The sequence below is a fragment of the Furipterus horrens genome, unplaced genomic scaffold (genome assembly GCF_987537825.1).
Source record: "Furipterus horrens unplaced genomic scaffold, mFurHor1.1.pri manual_scaffold_4, whole genome shotgun sequence".
Lineage (NCBI taxonomy): Eukaryota > Metazoa > Chordata > Mammalia > Chiroptera > Furipteridae > Furipterus > Furipterus horrens.
This window is the reverse complement of record NW_028327174.1, coordinates 75549986-75558870: the sequence shown is the minus strand read 5'-3', so window position 1 is coordinate 75558870 and position 8885 is coordinate 75549986. Positions and strand designations below refer to the sequence as shown.

Here is an 8885-nt window from a genome sequence, read left to right as displayed (position 1 = left end):
ATTTAAAAAGAAAAAAAATTGTATTTCTAGAATGGATGACAAACATAGCTCATTAATATTTCTACTGAACATTAATAGCCATTTTTTTAAATGTCCATGGCAACAGGATAGCAAATGGAAATTATTTCTCTAGAATAGCACATCCAAAAGAATTATAAAGAGAGCCACATATGCTATTTAAATTGTTCTAATAGCCAAGATGAAGAAAAGGCAAAATGAAACAAAAGAAATGAACTTTAATGACATTTAAATTCATTTCATTTCAATAAGTAATCAATATTGTAGCAAATTTACAGTGCCACTGTTTTGAAATTTAAATTTAAATGAATAAAAATTAAATGAAATTTAAAAGTTGGTGTCTCTGTTGCAAAGCTACATTCAAGAGCTCAGTAGCCACGTGTAGCTGGTGGCTGCCACCCTGGAGCGTGCAGCCTTGGAGCACATCAGGGGCAAAGCACACTCACATAAAAGGGAAGGGAAGAGAAGGGAGATTCAGATCAGGTTAATAGTCTTCTCAGGGCCACCCAGCTCGAGAGGAATGCGACTGCACTGGGACATTTTTCCTCAGCTTACAATGTTTCTTCTATGGAAATTTTTGTTAAACTTAAATTAGCTAAGTTTAAAGTTTACACACCAAAGTCAACAACTTTGAGCACTATCTCTAGTTTTTATTATTTAATAACTCAGGTCTATGCTTTATTATTTAATAACTCAGATCACTGATCACACTATAAAACTCAGAAGTTTACCAACAGGGCTCTTGATAGCCTGGTTAGGAGAAACAGGCAATCAGTCCTCACATTTCACTATATTCCTGAAGTCAAACAAATGTACAAATTGTCATAGGTCACCTTCTCATAATTTGGTTTCTCATTTTAGTTGGCCACTTGGTTAGTGGTTTTTACCGAGGTTCCTGTGGCAGGATCAGCAATATTCCAGAAATAAAGTGCATGTCATGCCATATCCAGATTCTTTTTTAAAGGGCGCTTTCAGGCAACTAGCCATAGACAGAGTCACTTCAATTAACTCCATGGGAACGGATGATGGATCTCCTTCATGGTGGGTCTCTTTCATCCAACTTAAGGCACATCCTGCTCTATTTAGAAATAATGTATCATTACAGGGCCAGGGCCATAGAGCAAAGAATCACAAAAAGTGATATACAAAAGAATGAGTCTTGTCAGCAAAGGATAGAGCCCCAACAAACAAACATGTAGAATCATTTTCAGGGGCACATTTTCCTGATGAAGATCCTCCTGTTTGATGCCCACTATCGTCTGTGGCAAACACGCTCCATTGCTGTGTAAAATTAGAAGTCATCCTTTGCCTTCTCAGACCTTATATCTCTTTCATTGAATTATCCCTCTGATGCTCTGCCCTGAACTGGGAACTGTCCCAGTGCCTTGTCAAATCTTTTTATTTTTGTTATGAAGCAGGTTTCACCTTAAGGAGATGCCCATTTGTTGCCAAACTTAATTAAGGAATGTTGGATCTTTTAGAGCAGGAAAAGCATATGAGTTGCCAAATAGTAAAGGGCATTTTCTGTGGGTTTTTTTTTTTTCCTACTGCACTGAAACAACACCATGTTCTTTCCACCTAAGCAAATAGATGAAACAGAACACTTCTAACCCCTTCTTACATTGTGCTCATCATTTAATCATTATTATCCCCATTTAACAGGTCGAGAAATTGAGATAGTGATAGGTAATTGGAAGTACCTAGCAATAGGAAATAGAAACCAGAGCTAAAGTCTTTAACTGTCAGTTTCCACAGCACAGCTGAGACACTATGGTTTTGAAAAAGAACAGATGGCAACTGAAGAAGGCAAGGACTAAGATAGAGACCTTGCTTTAGTAACTTGGAAGGCTGCTGGGTGCTATTCTGCATGCTAAATAGGAAAGAAAATCCAGATATTGAAAACAAGACATACTGCCTTATTTGAAGTTGTAAAAATAGCTCTCTTTGGAAAGAGTGGCCAAAAAGGGTGCTCTGAGACTCAGTTTCTGTGTGTGTGTGTGTGTGTTGTGGGAGGGGATCTCCAATACTAACAAAACAATTCTTAGGACAGTAGCAGGGTATACAAGACTTTAACCCAATTCTGACACTAGATACCCAGAGATAACACCAGATTCCACAAGTTACGGGTTTCTGTCCTACAAGACTGCCTCCCCTCCCACACATGTCAGATACCAGGTTCAAGCCCAGATTACCTGTGCTTCTGACTTATTGGCTACAAATTGGAGATTCCCAAACCCCCTACTTGCATTCAATTAACTTGATAGACTAGCTCATAGGACTCAGAGAAGTATGTTACTTCCTAGATCACTGGTTCACTGAACAATGATATACTCAGGAGCAGCCAGATGGGAGAGATGTCTAGGAAAAGCAGGAGGAAAGGCTTGAAGCTTTGATTCCCTCTCGAGGTGCCTCCATGTGTTCACCAAAGTTGCTTTCAAAACTCTGTCCTTTTGGGCTTTTATGGAGACTTCCTTACATAGAGTGATTAAACCATTTGCAATTAGCAACTGATTCAACCTCTGATTCTTCTTCCCTCCCTGAGGTCTGAGGGTGGGACTGAAAGTTCCAACTCTCTAATCACCTGGTTGGCCCCACTGGTAACCAGCCCCATCCTTAGGTGCTTTCTTAAGTACATGATTAATATAACAAAAGACACCTGTTTTCGAGGTCAACATTTAACAAAATGCCAAGAGTTCCCAGACCTATGAGCCTGGAATCCTGGAGGAAGACAACTATTTATGAGAAATATATTTTGGTCATCTGAAAGACCAATATATATTTTTTATAAATCACAATATTGCAGTAGCCTATATTTAAAATAGCCTCAGTATCCTATTTTCAGGGGATTCAATTTAAAACAAGTTTGTTTCTTTTTTTCATAGTAGGTAGACTTCTCAGTGCTCTGTTTAAAATGGATTACCCAAATAGGCTACAACGGCACTTTTTAGGTGAAGTATCTCTGGATCTCTATCTCTCTAGGTCTCTCTCTCTCTCTCTCTGTCTCTCTCTGTCTCTCTCTCTCTCTCTCTCTCTCTCTCTGTCTCTCTCTCTCTCTCTCCCTTGCAAGCTCACTTGCTCATTCACTCTCTTCCATTTATTTCTATAGAGTATTCAAAAATCTAATCCACAAATTAAGTCCACCATTTTTTTTCCTGAGAAATAAGCTCTATTCTATCAAGGTTTTGTTTCTCCAGAAACCTTAGGAAAAAAATTCTTCTGTAATGCAATGTTGAGGGCCAAGATGTGCCTCCTTGATACATCAGAGAAGAGCTGCTTTTTAAGCTATGAGGTATGATTTCCTTCTGCCATATTCCTATCACTGATATTATTTACTATTGATATTATAATAGCTTTTAATTCCATACCTACAATTAAGGTACACTAAATTATTCAACTTTGTGTGTGTGTTTTATGCCACATTTTTTTTAAATAGATATTTTTAATTTATTTATTTACTTATTTGTTTGTTTATTTATTTTATTTTATTTTTAGAGAGACGGAAAAGGAGAAAGAGAGGGAGAGAAACATCACTGTGTGGTTGCCTCTCACTCGCGCCCCCAACTGGGGACCTGACGTGCAACCTAGTAATGTGCCCTGACTGGGAATCGAACCAGCGACAATTGGCTCACAGGCCGATGCTCAATCCACTGAGCCACAGCAGCCAGGGCTTTATGCCACATTTAAATGAAGGTTTAATATTCTTTAATATCTACCACAAGTAGATTACAATGCATGAAGATCACAAGAAATGAACTTCACTTTTCAGCATCACAAACATTTGGAATACAAAAAGTTCAGGGATGGATATTATAAGTAAGAAGGGTACAAAAGTTTGCTTAAAAAATAAAAACTAAAAAGTTTTAAAAATGGATTTTTTCCCCAAAGTGCTAATAATTGTAGTCTAACCATCAGAGTAAAGGCTTCATTGGCTCATTCCTTTGATAAGAATGAGTTCAGGCAAAACTGTATCTCCAAGTGTATGTGCAAGAGACATGCATATGCATCACACAGACCAGCACATACGCCCACGAAGACAGACACACAGCTGCCTTTTTGTTGTTCTAGGCACTTCATATCCATGTTCTTACGTCTACCACCTGCCCATTGCATTTTGCAAGTTACTTATTTGGAGGCAGAACATTTTCTTCAAAGAAGCCCTGGTTGACAACATTCCCTCCTGGGAAATACCTAGCCACCATGAAGGAGGAGTCCTTGCTTATAGATGCCTTCCCCACTCCTATCTTCTGTGTATTCTTCCATACTGTGGCCGTGAAGTGTCCAGTCCCAGAGTTAAAGCCAGGCTGCTGGAAGCTGTAGTTCTTAATTTCACTGTAACACCTATCTTTCACATCCTTTTCTGTCTGACCATAGGATTCCCAGGCCAGATTCTCTCCGCACTGGCCATGACTGGACTCCAGGCTGTGCCTGAGACTCCTCATGCTGGCCAGGGCCTCTGAATACTGCTGAGCCTCCTGGTTAAGCTTCTTGCAGCACTTCAGTTGGGGGATGCCATGATGCTGCCGGTACTCATGGTGGGCCTTCAGGACCTCACTAACCTGCTTGGAAGCTGACTTGCCCAGGGCTATGTTGGTATGATTCCGGGCTCCCACTGCCTCTGTGCTCTCTGGCCAGGGCACTGCTAGGATAGCCTCCTAAATGATTCAACTTTTAACTACACACTCTAAAGCTGCACTAATATGGTAGCCACTTGCCATATGTGCCTATTAGCACTTGAAGGCAGTGAGTTTGAATTGAGCTGTGCTGTTCATATAAAATATACATTAGATTTTGAAGATTTAGTACAAAAAAAGGGGAATGTAAAATATCTCATCAATAATTTATAATTTGATTACATATCAAAATGATAATAATTACGATATATTATGCTAAAAATTTTTGAAATTAATTTTACCTTTCTGTCACTTTTTTTAATGTGGCCATCAGAAAATTTAAAACTACACATGTGGCTCATTATATTCCTAATGGTACTATAGAGAAAAAGTTGGCAAACTTTTCTTGTAAAAGCCCAGGCAGTAATTTTAGGTTGTGTGCCCATATGGTCTCTGTTTCACTTACTCATCTCTGCCATTATATCAAGAACATGAGCACAAACAATACACAAATGAATGAACATGCCTGTATTCCAGTAAAACTCAATTTATATAAACTAAAATTTTAATTTCATATAATTTTCAAGTGTCATAAAATATCCTTCTTTTGATTTCTTTAACCACTTAAAAATGTAAAATAGATTCTTTTCTCACAGGTCACATAAAATGAATGGGGATAGTCTGTCAGACGGGGCCCATGGGACAGTTTGCCAACCCCTGCTATGCAGTATAGGTTACAGAAAGTGCAATGTAGGGACAGTCCCATCATCGACCAAAGCCTACTACCCATGCTAAAGAGGACCAAGTTATGTTATAAAATTAGAACAGAGAAGAAAATATTAAATCGGATTTGCAGGGATAAAAGTAGAGACATGATTACTGAATTGATTTTGCAAGTACCAAACACCACAAGAATTTATTTTTTATCCATGTGAATGAATATCATCCACTTTTATGAAATATTCTTATGCTAGTATATTTTTTTCTTGGAAGAGTAAAAACTGCAAGAGATGATAAAGCTGAGACAGAGGATGAAAAATTCACAGATGTTAGCTAATTCTTCTGGTAGGTTTCAGTTGTCCTGCCTGCTGGGCAGTAGGTGAACCAGTTGGCAAGACTAAACAGCAAAGTCTGTGCCTTGGCAGATGAAGTTTGTTACTGATATTTTCCCATCTCTTCCATCTTTGCCCATTAGTCCCTGACTTCATACAGTTTATCATCTAGTAGAGCAAACAGGTTTTAACCAAATACCTATTATAATAGAGATGTCATTTAAAAATGTAACATAAAATGAAATAAAAAATAGATACACTTAAAGAGTGTTTCTCCAACTTATACACATGAGTAATCTGAGGATCTTGTTGAAAGGCAGAACGTGACTTAGCAGGTCTGCGTAACACTTAGGCTCTGTACTTCTTACAGGCTTCCGGGTGACGCTGGCATTCTCAGTCCTTGGGCCCCACTTCACTGAATTACCAGGTTCACACTGGCAGGTATCTTTGTCTACTTTTGTCTCTTTGGTTCACTGATGTATCCACAGTACCTTGAATGATGCTTAGCACTTAATAGGCACTCATTAAATATGTTTTGAATGAATAAAAGTTGATATAAAAAAATCACATGGAGGAACACATTATTTAGACTGTGGTATCTAAAAAAAGTCTCTGTGGAGATATATTTCAGCTGAGGCTGTAGTGAGAGCTGTCTCATTTTCTGAATGTGACCACTCTAACCCTGTTCCCTCCATCATTCACTCTCAACTATGATAATGGGTTTTCATAAAAAGTCTCAAATAAGAAAGGAAATTATGGATAATAACCAAATATGTTGCCTCTCCTGTGACATTTTCATTCTTAACATTGGTGCCTGGAGAAAAAACATTTTCCAAGGAGTGACTCTCTAATGGTGGAGATTAAGGACTATTAACTCCCACTAGGGAAATATTTGGCATCAGTGTCCTTTTGATTATACCAAATAATAAGACAACTTACTACCAGTCTCTGCATAAAACCAGTGATACAATCATTAACAGTATGAGTCACTTTTTTAAAAAGTTAAGGCCAGCATTTATAAGTAACACCATTTCTCTTTACAGAGGAACTGATAAAATAATGGACTCTTATAGGTGCAAAGTATCTGACGGGTCAATCTATTTCAACCATTTTCTAAAGCAGGATTTTTTTGTTCTGTAACCTGCCTTTAAATGGTCATATAACCTGAGCTTCCTCACAGAACAATCCATTACATTATTAGTATCTGGTAAATGATACTAAGTTATTTCTTTAATGATTTCTCTCTCTCTAAAACTTTTGTTTACCAGTTCTGTTTCATGTAGTCAAAAGATATTTTGGTACCAACAGTATGCTGGGAGATAGCATGGGTAGTCAATCATGAGCCCTCCTTATATCATCCTGCCCTCTGGAACCCACCAGAATAAGTCTGATCCATCTTTGCTGTGACAGAACCTCATAATTTCGGAAGACAGTTATCCTTAAAGATGTGGACAACTGCCCATTCATCTTCATGAGATGTTATTTCATTTGGTCACTCTTTCACAACTGCCATGTGCCAGCTAGCTGTTATCCTCAACACTGGGTATATTGCTCTGTGCTAGACAGGCATGGTCTTTGTCCTCATGGGAATTAACTTTATCTGGAAGTATATACATTGAACAAGTTAACACAACCTAGAGTATCACAACAAGACAAGAAATGATGCTAAAAGATCTAGGTTGTCAGAGGGTAGAGTTCCTAACAAACTGACATTGAAGTTTAAAAGGCTGAGGTTGACCAGTGTGGGGAAAGAATAACCAGACTAGAGCACAGCAAGTGCAAAGACCCCATCTGAGGAAGAAAATGTCACATTTGGAATACAGATGGCTATAGTCTAGTATGGGAAGGAAAAGTGTTATGCAATGAAGCTGGGGAGATCATCAGAAATCCGGTCATGAAGGGCTTTGTAATTTAATTTGAAGCTTCTGACTTTAGCCAAAAGACAAGAAGAAGAAATTGAAGGGTTTTAGCAAGATAGTGATATGATAAGGTTTAAATTCTATATTATAATGGCTGCTCTGGCTTTGGTGTTCATAATAGAATAGGGATGAATAAAGCTGGAGGCAGGGAGAAAAATCAGTGTTTTCAAAGCATAGCCTGTGCATCCATCATCTGGGGATCTTGTCAAAATTCAGATCATAAGCAGGTTGGGGGTGGGATCCAAGATTCCATATTCCTAATAATCTTCAGAGTGATGCTGATGCTAATGAACTGAAGTCCTCACTCTGAGTAACAAGTAAAAAGCTATGAGATGAGAAATGATGGAGACTGGCTGAGGTAATAGCAGAGCAGCTGCAAGAGAAATAGATTCAAGTGAGTTTTAGAAAGTTTACTCAGCAGGTCTTCAAAATCATTGAGTCAGGGAGATGAGGAAAGAACCTCCCAGGTTTCTGGCTTAGCAAATGGGGACTTGGGTTTTTTGTGGTTTTTAAATATATTATTTATATTTCAAACAAAACTCAATAATTTTCAATCTCACATAACTACAGCAAGTCTTCTCCATCCAGTTGTCCCTGGTCCATGAAAATGTATAAGCTTAGTCATAGTGCCTTGATAACGGTATCTGGGTTCTTTACAGACAAACAGTCTAGGGATTAGCTTTCTGTCTATGTAGCAGTACATGCGTTCAGTATCTATAGTCACTCAGTGAGCAGATCTACACTGCTACAGCGCACTGTGGACTTCAGTGGCTTGCATACCAATGGGGTCTCTTTGGGCTTTCGCAGCAGAAATGGGTAACTAGAGATGAAAGGCTCATTTCCTAACTTTTTACTCTGGTGTGGTAGTAATAGTGGAAATCCCAGTTCTCTGGTGGGCTGACAGTTTTCAACAGCTAGGATTTCTTTGACACTCCCACAGCACATTCTCTAGCAGCTTTCTGTTAAACAGAAGAGGTAATTTAAAGGTTTGATTATTATAGATTTCTTGAAATTTAGCACACATAGCAACTACAGCCAGCCTTGCTAGAACAGTTCAGGGAAGGAGGGGAATCTGATGTATTGAATCAACAGAACCTCATTTTGAGAGACAGCTCTGTTCTCTCCTGTCTGAAATATCACATCCATTTGTGTTTTATGAACAAAGTGTCTATTTGTTGAACTTATCAGAGATAGGATTCATAAGCAGAACCTAGTCTTGTCAGCTGCCTTAGGGAGCTGAAATATTTCTCTTCGCAAAGCTTAAAAAAAGATTTTTGTTTATGGTA

At 38.4% G+C, this 8885-nt stretch overlaps 1 pseudogene; it reads right to left on the bottom strand.

The window, feature by feature from the left end:
* Positions 1-4136: 4136 nt before the first annotated feature.
* Positions 4137-8544, bottom strand: LOC150012246 (Golgi-associated plant pathogenesis-related protein 1 pseudogene; annotated as a pseudogene).
* Positions 8545-8885: the final 341 nt, after the last annotated feature.